The sequence below is a fragment of the Agelaius phoeniceus genome, chromosome 3, assembly GCF_051311805.1.
Source record: "Agelaius phoeniceus isolate bAgePho1 chromosome 3, bAgePho1.hap1, whole genome shotgun sequence".
Classification (NCBI taxonomy): Eukaryota; Metazoa; Chordata; class Aves; order Passeriformes; family Icteridae; genus Agelaius; species Agelaius phoeniceus.
In genome coordinates this window covers 22,282,380-22,298,447 of record NC_135267.1, presented here as the reverse complement: position 1 = coordinate 22,298,447, position 16,068 = coordinate 22,282,380, and the positions used below count along the sequence as shown (strand labels likewise).

General features: G+C 39.8%; 1 pseudogene; it reads right to left on the bottom strand.

The window, feature by feature from the left end:
• Positions 1 to 972: 972 nt before the first annotated feature.
• The window catches only part of LOC129118347 (nucleoporin NUP42-like), a 64,332-nt pseudogene continuing 49,236 nt past the window's right edge, over positions 973 to 16,068 (bottom strand).

Here is a 16,068-nt window from a genome sequence, read left to right as displayed (position 1 = left end):
TCTGCAGTTGTCCCATTGCAGACAGACCACTGGATATCCAGGAGTGTAAGCTTCCAGGGACACAGGGTAAAAGGGACCTGACACAGTTGGGTAATGGTAAGAGCCACACTTTGGCAGAAAGGTGACATTTTTATCACTACTCATGCATTTTATCTAACTGTGTTCTAGTTATATGTGTGTAAATATTGTTGGAATAGAAGTTATTACTTAGGACTCTTGGACTCTTGACTCTGTTCTGGTTTAACCCCAGGCATCAACCACACAAGTGCTCTCTTACTCCCCCATGCAGTCTTGGTGTGGTGGGGAGGAGAATGAAAAAAACAGGTAAAACTCATGGTTCGAGATAAGAACAGTTTAAGACTTCAAATACAGTAAAATATAATAATACTCCTAATAATAAACATGATAATAATAGCAATAATAAGAACAAAATTTTATTGAAAAGGAGAAAGAGATATAAATAAAACCCAAGAGAAATAAGTTATGCCCAACACAATTGCTCTCCACCCACTGACTGCTGTCCACTCTATTCCCAAGACTTCCCCCTCCTGGCCAATTCTCCCCATTTTAGATACTGGGCATGACATTTTATGGTATGGAATGTCCCTGTGGACAGTTCAGGTCAGCTGTCCTGGCCTTGCTGCCTCCTGGCTTCTTGTGCCCCTCCTCACTGACAGAGCATGGGAAAAGAAACAATCACAGAACGGTTTGGGGTGAAAGGGACCTTAAGGATCATCTTGTTCCAGGGGCACCTTCCACTAGATCAGGTTGCTCAAAGCCTCATTCAATCTGGCCTTGATAAGATTTTTTTTTAAACCTGAGAGTTTATTACTGCAGAAGACTTAAAGATGAAACAAAAACGAACTGAGAAAAACTACCACAAAAATGTGCAGTTGAGCAATCAGAGAAAATAGAGTATTTCAAAATAAACTTAGAAAGTCCTAAACATTTAAAAGTTCTACTTGTGGTGGCTTAAGAGGAATTTTTTCTCATTACAATATTATTTGTTTCAAATTGTTTCAATTCTTCGGCTGCTCTTTGGTATAAATAACTTTTTTCATGTATTCTGCTTTGTAAGTGCAGAAGCTGCTGATGTGATGTTATGTCCACTGGCAGTCTATCCAAATAAAATTCTGCTGGACTGTGAGGCAGAAGTTGCTCCTGCTGCATTAAATGTTCCAAAGATTGTAAGCACAGTGGTGCTTGAAGAGTTCACAGCAGAAAAATTCCTAGGCAAAGACGTAGCCTCAAAAGCAGGAGGATTGCAAGCAGCAGAAATGCTCTCAAAACCATCAGAATTTCCAGATGATGATGCACTGGCAAGACTGGAAATCATTGTAAAGAAGAAACTGGTAGCACTGTTACTACTGCTGTCCATGGGAAAGCTTGGCAGCCCAAAGCTTGCTGTTTGCAGTCCTCCAGATCCAAAGGAAGGCAAGGGTTGAGTGATTGTGTTCTTTACAATCAGATGGCACAGCTGCTTTTGTCAATGCATTTAAAGCTTTCCACTGAGGCAGCTGATTTTTCCATTGTCCGTTCTGCTGGACAGAATTTATATAGAGTTCTGAATGTTTGCTCTGCAGTCATAATGCTCCAGATGGAACTGTTCTGGCAAGAAATCTGAGAAGCCTGAGACATTCAGCTTTTCTTTCATTGGTGAGTAAGATGAAACTATCCATTGTCCTGAAGATTCCCAAATTTCCATGTCTTTCATTACATAGTCAAAAAGTCTCTTCATCCTTATAGCCATCAGTAATATTTTGACTGTTTGTAAATGCAGAAAATGTGTTCTGCAAAAAGTCCTTGACCTAGGGTAAGAACTACTTAGCAACAACCAAAACATCTGTGTGTTATCAATATTATTCTCATACTAAATCCCATACCACAGCACTGAATAAGCTACCAAGAAAATGAACCCTATCAAAGCCAAAAGCAGGACACTCTCAGAGGAGTGTTACTTTACCCAAGTTCCCTGGGATTTATGTCACAGTGTCATCAATCCTGACATAAAAATAGTAACTGAAGAGCAATGATTCAATTTGGGATAAGAGTCAACTCTTTTAATGTAAATTGTTTTGGAGTTAATTGTTGAGTTAGAAAGTGATTTAGAGCTCTTAATTGTTGAATAGAGAAACAAATGACTCAGCCCATCCTGAAATGGGAGATGCTGATGAATCACTGAGCAGAAGGATACCTACATCTATACCTAAAAATGCTCCTTTGAGTATGGAGTAAACAGGGAAGACTTGGTTACCAAAATTGTTGAGCTTGAGGACAGATGAAGTAATGGGAGACAAATTGCATCCTAGGTTTGATATAAATCAGGGTTTGGGTTCCCTGTGAATCACACCGGGAGTGCCTTAATGGGATTGATTTTAAAGAGCAGATGGGATGTCAAAGGAGGAGTCCAGTTCTGTGAGCATAAAACTGTCCAGTCTTCCTCCTGCATATGTGAAGATTAAATGATTGCCCATGTATGGAGGAGTTGCACACCACTATAGCCTAAACAACATGGGAAGCAATTCTGGTGTATACAAAAAAGTTGCAACTGAAAGCCCAGGCAGCTTTCAGAGGTCTGGAGAGCCTTTTGAAATGTTAGCCCTTCATGTAAATTCAGTATATATATTTGAGGTGAAGAAAGCCATTATGGTTATGTTTTATTCATATTTATCTTCTGCAGAAAGATAGCAGTTTTAGGAAATGAGACATGCTGTGACCCCAGGGGAAAATCCTCCTGTAGATATGTCTTGTACAGGCAAGGACAGAGCAAGTCATCTGGTGGACACACTGCATATGTGCCTTGCTTGGTGGAAAATTGCAAGTTTAATTGGGTTTTCCTCCTGCTGTTTTTAATAGTACTGAGCCTGTCACAATGCAGGGAACATTGTATATGAAAAATGTCCAAAAAAAAATTAAGGTAAGTGGCATCCTAATGTACTGTTTAGTGCTTAGGGCATAAATGGCAAATCTCAAAAGACTATGACAACAATAGAAATAATGTGTAAAAAAACAAAGCAAAAATTACCATACCATATAGCTTAGTTGTATGCAAACCAGGCAGCATTAAATGTCAGTATCCTAATATTTTTTAAGAAAGAAAACATAGAGCTAACAAACAATGTTAAACTTTCTGGTCCCAGTGGTGACAGAAATCCTTATAGTTCCCATGTGGCACCAGCAACAATGTAGATTTCTGTATATTCTACACGTAGTGTATCAGTGCCAACCTCAGGCGTTCTCCAGGAGACACAACACAGTGAAGTGAGCATTGGTCTGGGTCCACCAGCAGATTTGGGTGCTGGAAAACCATGTGTCTCTGTGTATAGTCCAGCTTTAAGGTTCCTACTGCCATACAGGAATCGACAGCCTGTCCTTTCTGCCCTTTCAAGGACTCATGTCTCATAAGGAATTCACAGTCAGCACTTGGAGGGGAAAGTTGTTCTCACATCACTTTGAGGGGCTATGTGGAATAAGCTTCCATCTCACATCCTGTCACGATCCACTAGTACAAGCGGGGGTCATGATGGTTCATTTACTGATCTCAGAGGCAAAAACAACACAGAAAGAGATTTCAGTATTAATCAAAACAAAATGCACCTTTTATTGAGTGCCCACAGCAAATGCAATAGAAGGATTAGAAAGGAGATAAAGGATAGAGAGAGAGAAAGAGGAGGGGGGAATATAGCTACCAACAGAGAGATGAGATGAGGTCCAGCCAATAGATCCATCTTGTCACATTGGGGAGAATCTCAAAGTCTCTGGTTAACTCAGGGGTCTTTCATAGTCCTCCACTGGGAGGGGAACAGGTACAGGACAGTGGAGAATAAGTCTAATGAGAACAAGTACACATAGCCTAGTTGTGAAACAGGACAAACTAGTCTCAGCAGTGAGCAGGAACCATTGTTTCAGGACTGGTTTCTACAGGGCTTTCAATCTCCATCCTTGACTGTGGTCATGAGGCAGATGAGGGATTTTACATGGGGGATCACCAAAGTTACCTCAGAAAATTAGTCTTTCTCTAAAGCTGGTCATATCTGGCCAAGAGGTGAGGAAATCATGGGCCGTTGTGATGAGTGGGGATCGTGAAGCAGGTGTAAGACTGTGGTGACACAGCAAGCACACCTGCAAACCATCACTTGGTGAGCATCCACCTCAACCAGGCCAGAACACCAGTCAGGGTCCTCAGGGTCTCAGTCTCTGTCCTTGCAATGGTTGTGAGGCAAATGAAGGAAACTTCGGACAGTCTCTTACACATCCTCATCCTTGTCTGGACTCAAAGCCATCCTACCTGTGCCTCCTGAAAAGTTCTTCCTTCCAAACACACTGAAGTAAGTAGATTGTCCCAGAAATTTTCTTTAGAAGTGCAGTAATAGTCATCTATAAGACAAAATCAGGGGAAGTATCAGTGACTTCCTTACAGGTAATCTATATAATGTAATTCTGGGTGGGCAGAATACTCTATATTGCATACAATTCCATTCCCTTCTCCATCCGAAAGAATTCCAATTGCCTCCCACCACCTAGGTGAATGTCCCCGCCAGCAAGGTATAGATGCTTTGGCAGATGTTAAAGGAAAGAGCAGGAAGAAGAATAGAAGGAAGAGGGCTCCTAGTAACATTTTTTTAAGAGTTACCTAAAATTGAGTGGGAGTGACTTAATTTTTAAGATGTTTCTGTAGGATAAGGGTCCTGGGAAAGAGCAAAACAGCTTGTCCAGCCTGGGGCCAGCCAGCCAGGAGTCACACTTTTGCATGAAAGGCAAAGTTCTTTCACACTGTAGTTTCATGAAAACTTCAGAAAACTTGTGAAACATATCCACTTCCTCACAGTTAAAAGATTGTAAGACTTAAACAGCTTCTTTTGCAGTCATTCCATTTTTCTGGTGCACCTTACTTGGAGATACATGCTGCATAGGTCTCTTCCATGTCCTTTCTCCCTGTTTTTTCAGTGTCTCTGCTAAAGCTTTTAGCTGTTGTTCCATTCACAATGCTGTCTTTGATGTCTGTTTATTCCTGGTACCATGCAGTGTCACATAATCAGATGCAATAGCCTCACTGAACAAATCCTTCCTTCCAAGCAGAAAATATTTCATGCTGTTGGACCTAGATAAAAGTATACTTTCTTTTGCAGGACCCATATTTCCAGTGTCATTTTTGGGCAGCTAATCCCATAAGGCAAGTTCTAGGAGTTACATAAATAGTCCCAGATAATGAACTTTTTTTTCTGACACACCAGCACTCTTTTATTTAAAAAAAAATAAATTTGCCAGACCAATGTGAAAATAAAGAGGTCCTAGAGACAAAAGTAGAATTCACAACAGTTGTTTTAATTTTTTTTATTACTTTATACTTTTGTCTTTAAATTTTTTATGAACTAATACAAAAAATTTCTTATTTAATGTTTAAATAGCTGCTATGGGTCTTTTGATAACTTCATGCCTTTGACTTATCCACAGATCAGAGCTTAGTGGTATGACAGGTGTCATGATCAACCATAACTGTGTGTTTTGCTCCAGAGAGTTGTTAACTAATGACAAAGAAATAACAGCACGGTTTCAGCACATATTCTGCACAAACTTAGGAATGTATTTTGTGAGTTAGCTGCAAAGAATTTATTATGCTTGGGAAGCTCTATCATTTAAAATGTTCTCTGCAGTGGGTACAAACCTGCAGGAGAAATGGATATATGGATATGATAAAAATTTTGTGTATAAAATTCACTTCTGTCTAGAAGCCTAATGAGAAGCCTAAATACCACTTCTTTTCTGATGTTACAGAGAACTTGAACTTTGTGTTTACTATGTGCTTGCAATTTTAAATTTAGTAAAATTAATGTACCTACTGCATGCTATATCACAGGAATGTTAAAATGCTGGGAATTTTCTTCTGCTGATGAAGAAGAATCACTGTCTGAATGTGTGCTTATACCCATATAGTTCAGCCATTTGACTTAACAATTTTTTCATAGACAACATTGAATAAATTTGGAATTTTACCTTCTTCTCTACCTTGTGCTGTTCTCAGATGATGATGGCTGCATTTGGCAGGGGCTGACAGTGCATGTGTTTTATTTAAAATATGCCCAAATAGAACCATAATTTGGTTTAAGGGGGAACTGTCACAAATATTTGTTTGACCTGCTATTTCTTTATACAGGACTCCACAAAACAAGCTGCTAATTAATGGATTTCATTTTTCTTATTGCATTGCTTTCCTGTATATTTTTGTCCACTTATGTATCAGCTAGAATCTCTGTAAGACAGGGACCAGTAAGTTTGTTAGGCTGCGCACATCTTGAGATTTTTATCTGTGACTTTATTTTTGTAGCACTCAAAATAATAAGCATAATTTATAGTACTTGCCTGTTTTGCAATGTTGAGTTATTCCATCAGATCTCAATGTGAAAGTTGCTTCAAAAGGAAGCTGCTGGTTATGAATACAGAAAGTTGTCAACATGTGAAGTGGTTTGACTCCTCAAGAGAACATTCCTGTTTAAAAAATACTTGCATGCTTTTGTAGTATTTTTTGATCTTACATTGAAGATTTTAAATTGGCTTTTGAACCCATGTTTGGCATTTATAGAGCTGAATTAATTGTAAGCTTTAGCTTTTCTTTTTCTTGAAAGATTATTCAGTTCCATTTTCTCCTTACAAAAATGCTATCAGGGGCTCCCATGAGCCCACAAGAGAAAATGAAAGCTTTCAGTTAATAAAATGCATTTACCTGTGTGTGTAAGCTGTGACTGACTGAGCTTCCCCCAGCACTGCTGTTATTATATGCCATACATCTCCCACAGATATACAAGACTCAAGGTCAGTGGGGAACAAAAGTTTTTGTAGAAATGCTGGTGTGCAAGAGTCCTTCATCTCCTGAAGCTGTTGTGCCTGAAGTGTGAAATGGCCATGAGAAAATTTGCTAAAATAACTAAGGTTTGCCTGTACTGCTGCTTCTCCCAGAATGACACTTGCAGCTGCAAAGGGTTTCTGTGAACAGGTGCAAAATGGTTGTGGTTCAGCCCACAGAGATTTTATAGTGGAGGGAAGTAGAGAGAGGAAGGGAAGAGAATCATAGAATGGCTTGGTTTGAAGGGGCCTTGAAAACCACCTCGTTCCAACTCCACTGCCATGGGCAGGGACACCTTTCACTAGACCAGGTTTCTCAGAGTCCCATCCAACCTAGCCTTGAACACTTCCAAAGATGGGGCATCCACATCTTCTCTGGGCCACCTGTTCCAGTGCCTCACCACCCTCTCCATGAAGAATTTCTTCCTAACATCTATTTAACCTGCCCTCTTTCAGTTTAAACCCATTCCCCATTCCCCTATCACTACAGGCCCTACTGAAATGTCTTTCATATAAGCCCCTTAAGTTCTGAAAGGTTTCTCTGGAGCCTTCTCTTGCCCCCACTGAACAACCCCAATTCTGCTAGCCTTTTCTCATAGGAGAGATTCTCCATTGCTGACTTGTGCTTTAGCAATGACCAGGCAAACTGAGGTTTTCTGTGGAAGTATCACTTTGTCTTAGAGATGATGACTATTTGCTTATGTACTTACATCCTTTTTAATTCCTCAAACCTCTTTCAGACTTGATGCATCTCAACTTTTTGTCCTCCAAAGACTCCCACACAATCATCTCCTGATTAGTAATAACATAAAATGTACTAAATAGTACTGGCCCTCTATAGCTACCTTTAAATTCTTACCATTTACGTGCCTAAATTCTCTACCTTTGCATCCTTTAGTGAGTTTCAAATCCCACTACAGAGGTTTGTCATTTAACCCATGACTAATTCGTTTGCCTAGCAGTCTTAAAAAGAACATGACAATCCAAATAAATTATACTGTACCAACTTGCTTTATCTATTACTAGTATGTTAGTAGAGACATAACTTTCTCCTGCAGAATTGCTTTGTCTCTGTTGCCTTTCCTCGCAAACACACAGAGTGGAAGGCACACCTTCAGAATCACTGAACTAATTTCTTTGAAGCTGTGCTAATTTGCATCCATTGAGGACTTGACCAGAAACACACAAGTCTAAGAACCTCATCAAGCAGTCCCTTCTCATGCAATTAGTCCTTGATTGTCTGAGTAACCCCATTTAGGTTAGCAGTGAGATAGAATCATATATTGTGACAGCTACAGCTATTTTTGTGCTGAGGTGAGTCACAAAAAGTGCCCACATCTGCAGGAGCATTTACTTAGGTGAGACATCTCAGTGCTTCTCCCCCAGTGCTGGTAGCTCTGCGAACTCCCAGAATTTTCCAAGCTTGGTTGTTGTCTGCTCATGCTGCTAAGGGATGAGGTACCAAGAATGGAGGCTCTTCTCCCCACTTCTGACCTTTCTCCGAAGGCTCAGCTCAGCCAATGTTGTTCATTAAGGAAATGGGATTCCCCATCCCACACACCAGCTGCTGGGTAGCAGAGCTACCCTCTCAGTGCCTGGGGTATGTCTCTGACCCACCTCAAGGGAAGTGAGTGCTTAAACTTGTGCTCCTGTGATGCCAAGTATGTGCATGCTTTCTCTATAAATTCCCTGACACTCATATTGGTTTTGTGGTTCTCCTGTGAGCTGTCTAAGAAGCTCGCAGGTACACACTTGTTATTAGTGGTCACCAGACTCTACTTGTTTTCAAGATAGCTTTTCTCTGTATTAATTTTGAAAATCTTCCTCAGGGTTTTAGCTCAAACCAAACCTGCAAGCAAACTGCTAGTTGTTGGGTTGTAAGAGTGATATACTGTCAGGAGAATGGGAGATGTTTCCTTGAACTCTTTATATTTGATGAAGATGAGACCCTTGTGCATGACTAGTCTGTCAGGGCTCTGTTCTGTGGACCCCACTAAATAGCAACTGAGTCACAGGGTGGTTTGACCAATAATTCAGGGCCACACACTGACAGTGTCCCCACTTTTTGTGGGTTTATTATCAGTTTTGTCAAGTATGTCATCCCCTGCCAGCAGCTGCCAGCACCCTTGAAGGACTCAAGCTCACACTTTATGGAATAGAACACTTTATTATCAAACACACTGGTAATAGAAGGCTGTGGCAGTGTAAGGTTCAGAGATTGCCATCAGTTGTATACTGACTGCAAAAATGAATCTGAAGCAATATACAGACAAGCTCCAATCACCAATGAAAGCTCGCTGAGGATAATCATTTGGTGAACATAAAATAAGGTTCTTACCTAACTGGCATCCCTATGGGGACAAGACAGGTTCAGCCCATCAATGGATCCTGGAAGTTGCAATGGAGTCTTCTCTAACCTTCCCCCTATTTAATCTATATTTATATTATTTTTGTTGTGGGAGGAGAAAATGTAAAGTTTCATGTTTAGGTGGAGTTTGGGTGACTTTGCTCATTAGCTTATGCAGGGCATGAAAAGTAGTATGTATTTTTGAATTAATGAAGCACAGTTCAGCTTTTGATTACCATCTGGATAATTCCTTTGGCTTAGTTCCCCTCAGCTTAATTGTTTTCAACAGAGCATAACTGCTGTACTGCTCCCTCCTTAGTGTCATATGTGCATTGATTTCAACAGAGCATGACTGCAGCACCTTTGTGTCACTCCATCCTTTGTTTCAGGACTCCTTGGAGTGCCAACACCCACCTTCCTCAGTGTTCCTGCTTCAAAGGTGTGCAGGCAGTTTGTACCTGGTGAACTATAGCCAATACATGCACTCCTTGCTGAACTTTGGTTTTCGGTTTCCCCATATATTATGTATATATTTGTGTGTCTATATATATGATTTTCCCCTCCAATGCTATTTGTCAGATACTTGGGTGTGCTTAGGGTAAGAAGTAAGAGCTGTAATTTTGAGTTGTTGATGCCTAAGTGGTGACCCAGGGGATTAATAAGCTTGGTGGTTTTGTGCCTCAGGCTGCTGAGGATGAGCAACCCCATGGGGACTTCTTGGTGGGAGCCCCCAACAAAACAGGCTTTGTGCTAAACAACAACATATCAATAAAAATATCAAAGGAAGCCTGTTTAAAGCTGGAAGTTTCTCAATAAAGAAATATGTCTGAAATGATCATCATCTTATTTTTTAAGAGGCCTGGGTAAAATGACCATTAGAGTTGATAGGTCTAGACATTATGCTGCTAGAAAGTATGTACTTAAAAGTAAATGGCTGCAAATGATGCTTTTTATATTAAAATATTTGGGGATACTGAATTGTGAATAGAAATCATTTGTCAGCTTCATTATTAAAGCAATATCCAATGTTGCTATCTGGTGAAACAAAAAGTATCATTGGAGAGAGATAATGCTGTGTTTCTTTTTTTTGTAAGTAAGCGCTGCAATGGTGGTGGAAAATTCAGCCAGGGTATTTTGTGTAGGTTTAAAAGGATTCTTTAATGCTTTCATTCCTGTCTATTGGTTCACTCTACAAATGGCAGCTAAAATATTTTCACAACTGCAGATGAGCAGAGGGCATATGCCATAGAGTTTCTCAGGCAGGAAAAATCACAGCATGTGGCTGTATAAATATGACATTGAACATTTACTGGTTGTTCAGAGACCCATGATAAACCCAGAGCAGAAACATAAATCTTCCTTCTTCATTTAAGACTATATCTAAATAATGTAATCATGTCTTCTAAGTTAAATACATGGGGTGATTTTTTGGTTTTATTTTTGAGGGGAGGGGGAAGGAGCAACTAATTTACAGAAGAGAAAAGAGCTAACTGTCTTGAATTCTTAATTTGTGGCTGATATCTTTGGGGTGGTTAAATCTTCTGGGATGCAATATTCCAACACTTAGGCATAGGATGCTATAAAACATGAGGCTGTGAAACTGATCATGTGTACGCAAATACAGTCCCTTTTTCTCTGCTCAATATTAAAAATAAAAATCTCATAAAGCATGAGACAGAAAACTCAATCAAGTTCATATGTACTTTAAAAACTCCTATGAATATGAATACTTTTCTACCAGTAATAAAAGTCTAAAATGAAGAGGTATGAACTAGAGTAACTGATTTTGAATGAATATACTGACATCTCAAATTCAGCAGGAGAAAATTAAAGGGAGCCCAGACAAAGCAGGGAACTAAGCTTAAAATAAATTCTTTTCATTGGCATTCTTTGGGGAATATGCCCAACCATAAAACCTTCCTTTATAGGAGGCAAGTCTGAGGAACTGTCTCAGTATAAAAAGACACCAGAGAGGTTTAGAAAATGCAGTGGAAAAGGAAGAATCAAACTGATGGTATCAGGCAGTATGAGCCAAGCACATACCTGTTGAACTCAGGGTTGAGTTTGTTGAACAATTAGTCGTGGCTTCCACCTTATTGTTTAAAATTATTTTCCTGTTGGATGGTTCAGGAGTGGCAAATGTAACACCAGTTTTTATCAAAGGGTTGCAGAGAGAATTCAAGAGCAGTACCTCTGACTTTTGTGTTGGACAAATTTGTAGGAGCTGTTACAAATGATAGAAAAGAGTAGAGAGTGCTGAAATACAGCATAGAGGAGAAGGGTCAAAGCAGATTTCATAGACCGAAGTCATCCCTCACAAATCTATTCTAGTTCTGTGAAAAATATGTGTGTAAGGGTGATGCAGTTAATAAAAAATTAAAAAAAAAGACTTTCCATGATATTTTTAACTGTAGAGTCTTAATGATATTAAGGTGTCACAGATTAATAATTGGCTAAATGAAAGAAGCCACAGGGTAGGAGAAAATGATCTCTATTTCACAATAGAGAGGAGTATGCACAGCTCCAACCTCTGTTCTGTTTAGTGTATTCATTAATGATCTGAGAAAGGGATAAGTGATGTGGTGATAACTGCTGCTTGATCAGACAAAATATTTCAGAATAACCAAAAGTCAGATCAACTGCAAAGAGCACTAGTAGGATTTCTTGTTATTAACTGATTGTAAAATAGAAATGGCAGATGAAGTCTAGGGCCCAGATATTTTAAATAATGCACCTGGGAAAACCAGTCTCAAATATATGTATGAAATTGTAATTTAGCTATTAGCTATGTGAATTTGATGTGATTATACATAATTTTGATGGAAAAAATCATTATAATGATTATTGATAACTGAAAAGCAAATGGGATGTTAGAAGTTATAAGGAAAGGAATAGAAGATAAAATATCTCTTTGTCACTGTTACATAGATGGAGCGTTGAATAGGGAGCTCATTTCTGATCCCTTAATTTCAAGATGATGTAGAAAAGATAGAGAAGGACAACAAGGTTAACCAGAAGTTTGAAATGGCTTCTGCACATGGGAAGATAAAATGAATTATGGCTTTTAGCCTGGGAAAGAGACTACTGAGATGTATATGGTTCAGTCCAGCTGGAGGTGATCATTCCCTGCCTCTCCCAGCCTGTGCAGTATGGACAGTGTAATGGTGCTATTAGACATCTGGCCCAAAGCAAACAGGAGGAAATACTTTTCCACACAGCCTGTAATAGAGCTCAGGAGCTCATTGCTACTGGATGTGTCAGATGTAAAAGTAGAAATGCAAATTGGATGGATCTGGAGAATCGAGGCCATTGAGAACAAACTCTGGCACAGAGCAGCCTCAAACACCTGCTTGCTGGGGATATCAGCTGTGGTCAGCAGGGCTCTCTGGGTGCCATGCTCCTGGCAGGAGCATCTGCTGATAGCCACAGCCAGACACTGGCTACAGGAATGAATGGACCTTTAGTTTGACCAAAGTACTTTAAAATATTTATGCTTATAGCCATTTCATCAGATATATAGAGTTAATGCTGTTCTTCACTATTGACAGAGTGATCAAAGGCTGGCCTGTGTCAGAGGACTCAGGTAGCCCCTGTGACTCAAAACCTTCTACTAGCAGGAGGTTGTGGCTCTGCTGAGCTGAGCCCTGCTTTCAGGCTTCCCCAGCACTTCTGCTCTGTCACTCTCCTGGACTTTCTTTTTCCCTCCCAAGCCTTGATTTTCTTCAAGGGTGGGTTTTAATTTTGTTCTTTGTAAGGAGTGTAAGTACAAGGTGATGCCTTGAGGAGGCACATGAGCACGATTCCAGTATATCTGTGTGTTGGTCTCGTAGCAAAATACCTTGTGTTGCTTCCTGGCATGCAGTGAGCAGTGCAAGCTCTCCTGTCAGGATCTTTCTCTGCCTGCTTGCTGTGGAGGAAGGAAAGGTGCCCACTAATGAGACATGTGATTCATTATGGCATGAAACAGACTAACGAGGGCTCCTTTGTAAATAACTTCTGGCTGTGTTTTCTGTCAGACAGGTGGAAGCTCCTTATTTGTATGCAATAATGACATGTGCTTATCAAAGAGTGATAATGCAAGGAACAAACAAATGACATTTCCAGTATTAATATGTAAATTACATGCTAAGAAGAAATGATCAAGCACTCCTGAAATACAGCAGCAAGCACTAATTGCATTCCTTGCCCTTCAATATGCTGTGCACTGTAGATAGCTCTTTTCCCTAAATGAGCATTTAAAGCTTTAATTTTTTTCTGCTTCTTTATGCCTAAAGATTTCAGATACATTTTTTCCCAAATTTGTTGCACTGTTTGCATATACTGCTTTATTGTATCTCATAGAAAGGTGGTGTTACCAAAGGTTTGCTAGAACAGCCTTTGTGTGCTCTGATTCCCTAGAAATGTCTGTAAATTATTCCTAGCTTGGAAACACCAGGCAGAATGCTGAGGTGGATTTCTGTGTGAGAAACCATTGCAAATAACCCTCTTTTGCAAACACATCCAGCCCCATCTTGAAAATTGATTGGGGATTTTTGTTTTGTTCCTAGTACATTTTTTCTGGAAATCTGTTCCAGAACTTCAGTCTCCAGATGGCTGGAAATCTCATTTCTTAGTAACCATTTCTTTCATATGTCAGCACTAACATATGAAATTGGAAAGGTTTTCTCTTGTGTTTTCTCCTTGAAGCATTTGTAGTACAGCTGCACCCTCTATCTGGATGTGGCACCTTTGCTTTTTTTGAGCTGAATAAGTAATTTTGTTATAGTGCAATAAGATGAATCCCCACTTTTCCAGGGTTCTAGCCACTATTCTCTGAACATGGGACAGTCTGAGTTTATTTCTTGAACACTGGCTCTTAGGAAACGTATGTGTTGTGTGAATTGGGGCCTTCCTTATCAGAATTTAACCCAGCAATGCTGCTCCTGCACTGTCTGTACATAAGAAGTAGGATGACTATGAATCCTATGGAGATTATGGAGACCTGTACAAAATATCTTTCCAGATCAAGAATTTCTGAGTGAAAAGATGCTGGTAGAATAGGAAAGAATACCTCAGTATTCAAAATCAACTACATGTAGAGTATCCAGAGATGAACTGGAAGAACTTATGTAGGACAATTCAGGTTCATCCTTGCTCCTGTCCAAGGGACTTATGCAAGCCCAGACTGTGGCCACCCAGCACAGTGCTGTTTTGGGTGACTCATGACTGGGAATGAGCAGTATTCTTTTTCCTTACTGTAGCTGTGAAGAAGGATTACAAGGGGGAAAGATTGACATCCTCTTCTAGCAGCTACTTTTGTTGGCAGAAGGAGTGAATTGCAAATGATTTCCCAGCTCCTGTATTCCTTTGCCTGGTCATTGGCATTCACTAAGGAGAACTGGTAGATACTGGAAAAGGAAGGGCCTGGTGTGTGAGACTAATCAAAAATTTCTCCTGAACAGAGAGGGAAATTTATATTGAAGCTTTATTTATGTTTTTACATGATACTCTGCTGTATTTATTGTTAGAAGTGGTATAAATTAGTTTAAGAGAGCAGATTCCTACATGCAAGTAAGAATGGCAGTTAGGCATTGGCAATGGTAAGAAGCAATTCCCACATGTAAGGCACCTGAAATGCTACATCAGCCTTCACTTTCTGAAAGTGAGAGGTACTATTTGTTCTCACTTGCAGCAGGCACAGCGTTGCTATGTGGTAGTAGCAGCTATTCAGAGGAGTAGATTGGACACACCTGGTTTAAAGTAGTTTTAAAGCTCCTTCAAGCTCAGTCAGCTCATCTGTAACTCATTGCACTTGTGTTTGCTCTCATAATTTCTTAAAGATGGCTTTTACACTGAGACACTAATAATTTCCTTTTGCTTTCAAGTCCTGCTTCTGACTGTAGCTGTGAGGTGTTAGAAGGAGCTGGGGAGGGTGTTTTATTCATCAAGAAACTAAAGGGAGACTTGAGGTGATGTCTCTGCCACTGATGAAATTCATTCCCTTATCTAGAAGCTCTTAAATCATCCCTGGCAGAGGTGACATTATAAAAATAATTCTGAAGAACAAAAGTTCTTACCCTTGGAATACACTGCATTGCACCAAATGGTAGGTGTTTATTGCCTTTTTTTTTTGTAGGGAGTCTAGGTGGATGCTTCAGTTTCCTTTAGATTTCTTTAATCAGTTTTTGCAAGCTGACAGATGTTTTTCCTCCTCAAATGAATATCTTGTGAAATAAGCTGCACAAAGGATAGCCAGAATGGTGACTGGCAAACCCCAGAGATTGGCTTGGGACACTTTGGGTTCATTCTTGTCCCAGTTTCAGGGGCTTTGGGGAACTCAGCCTTGGCTTGCCATTCACCACCTCTGAAGGGGTCTGATGGCCTTCCTCTTTCTGATACTGTAAAGAGGTGGAAACTGACACACTCAGGTAAATTTGTTCATATAACAGAGGCAGTTTATTGGTTTGGGGTTTTTTTGGCAGTGAAAGCAATACTTAAGATGTGCTGAAGGTGAATTATGGGCTTAAGGATATATGAAAAGCCTGCTAGTTAGAAGGACACTGACATCTGTCTCTTTCTGTAGATTATTAAAAAAACCCTGGATTCTAGGAGACAGGAAAGGATGAAGGTGGTGATTCTATGCCATTATATTAAATGGAGATCTAATTCATTCTGGATGGATGATGTTCTGCACAGATAATGTTATTTTGAAGTAATTTCTGTTGTTTGTACGGTTTTTCAGGACATATTTTGGAATGTCCCTTGGTTTGATTTGTTCTGGAGTCATGTCAAGTATGGTTTAAATTCTGGTCAGTTTTTACCCTCTATTATAAGAGAGTATTTGAACTCTTCTATTATGCAAAATATTTAGAGTGTGTGTGTGTGAAAACTTAGAGCAGTTC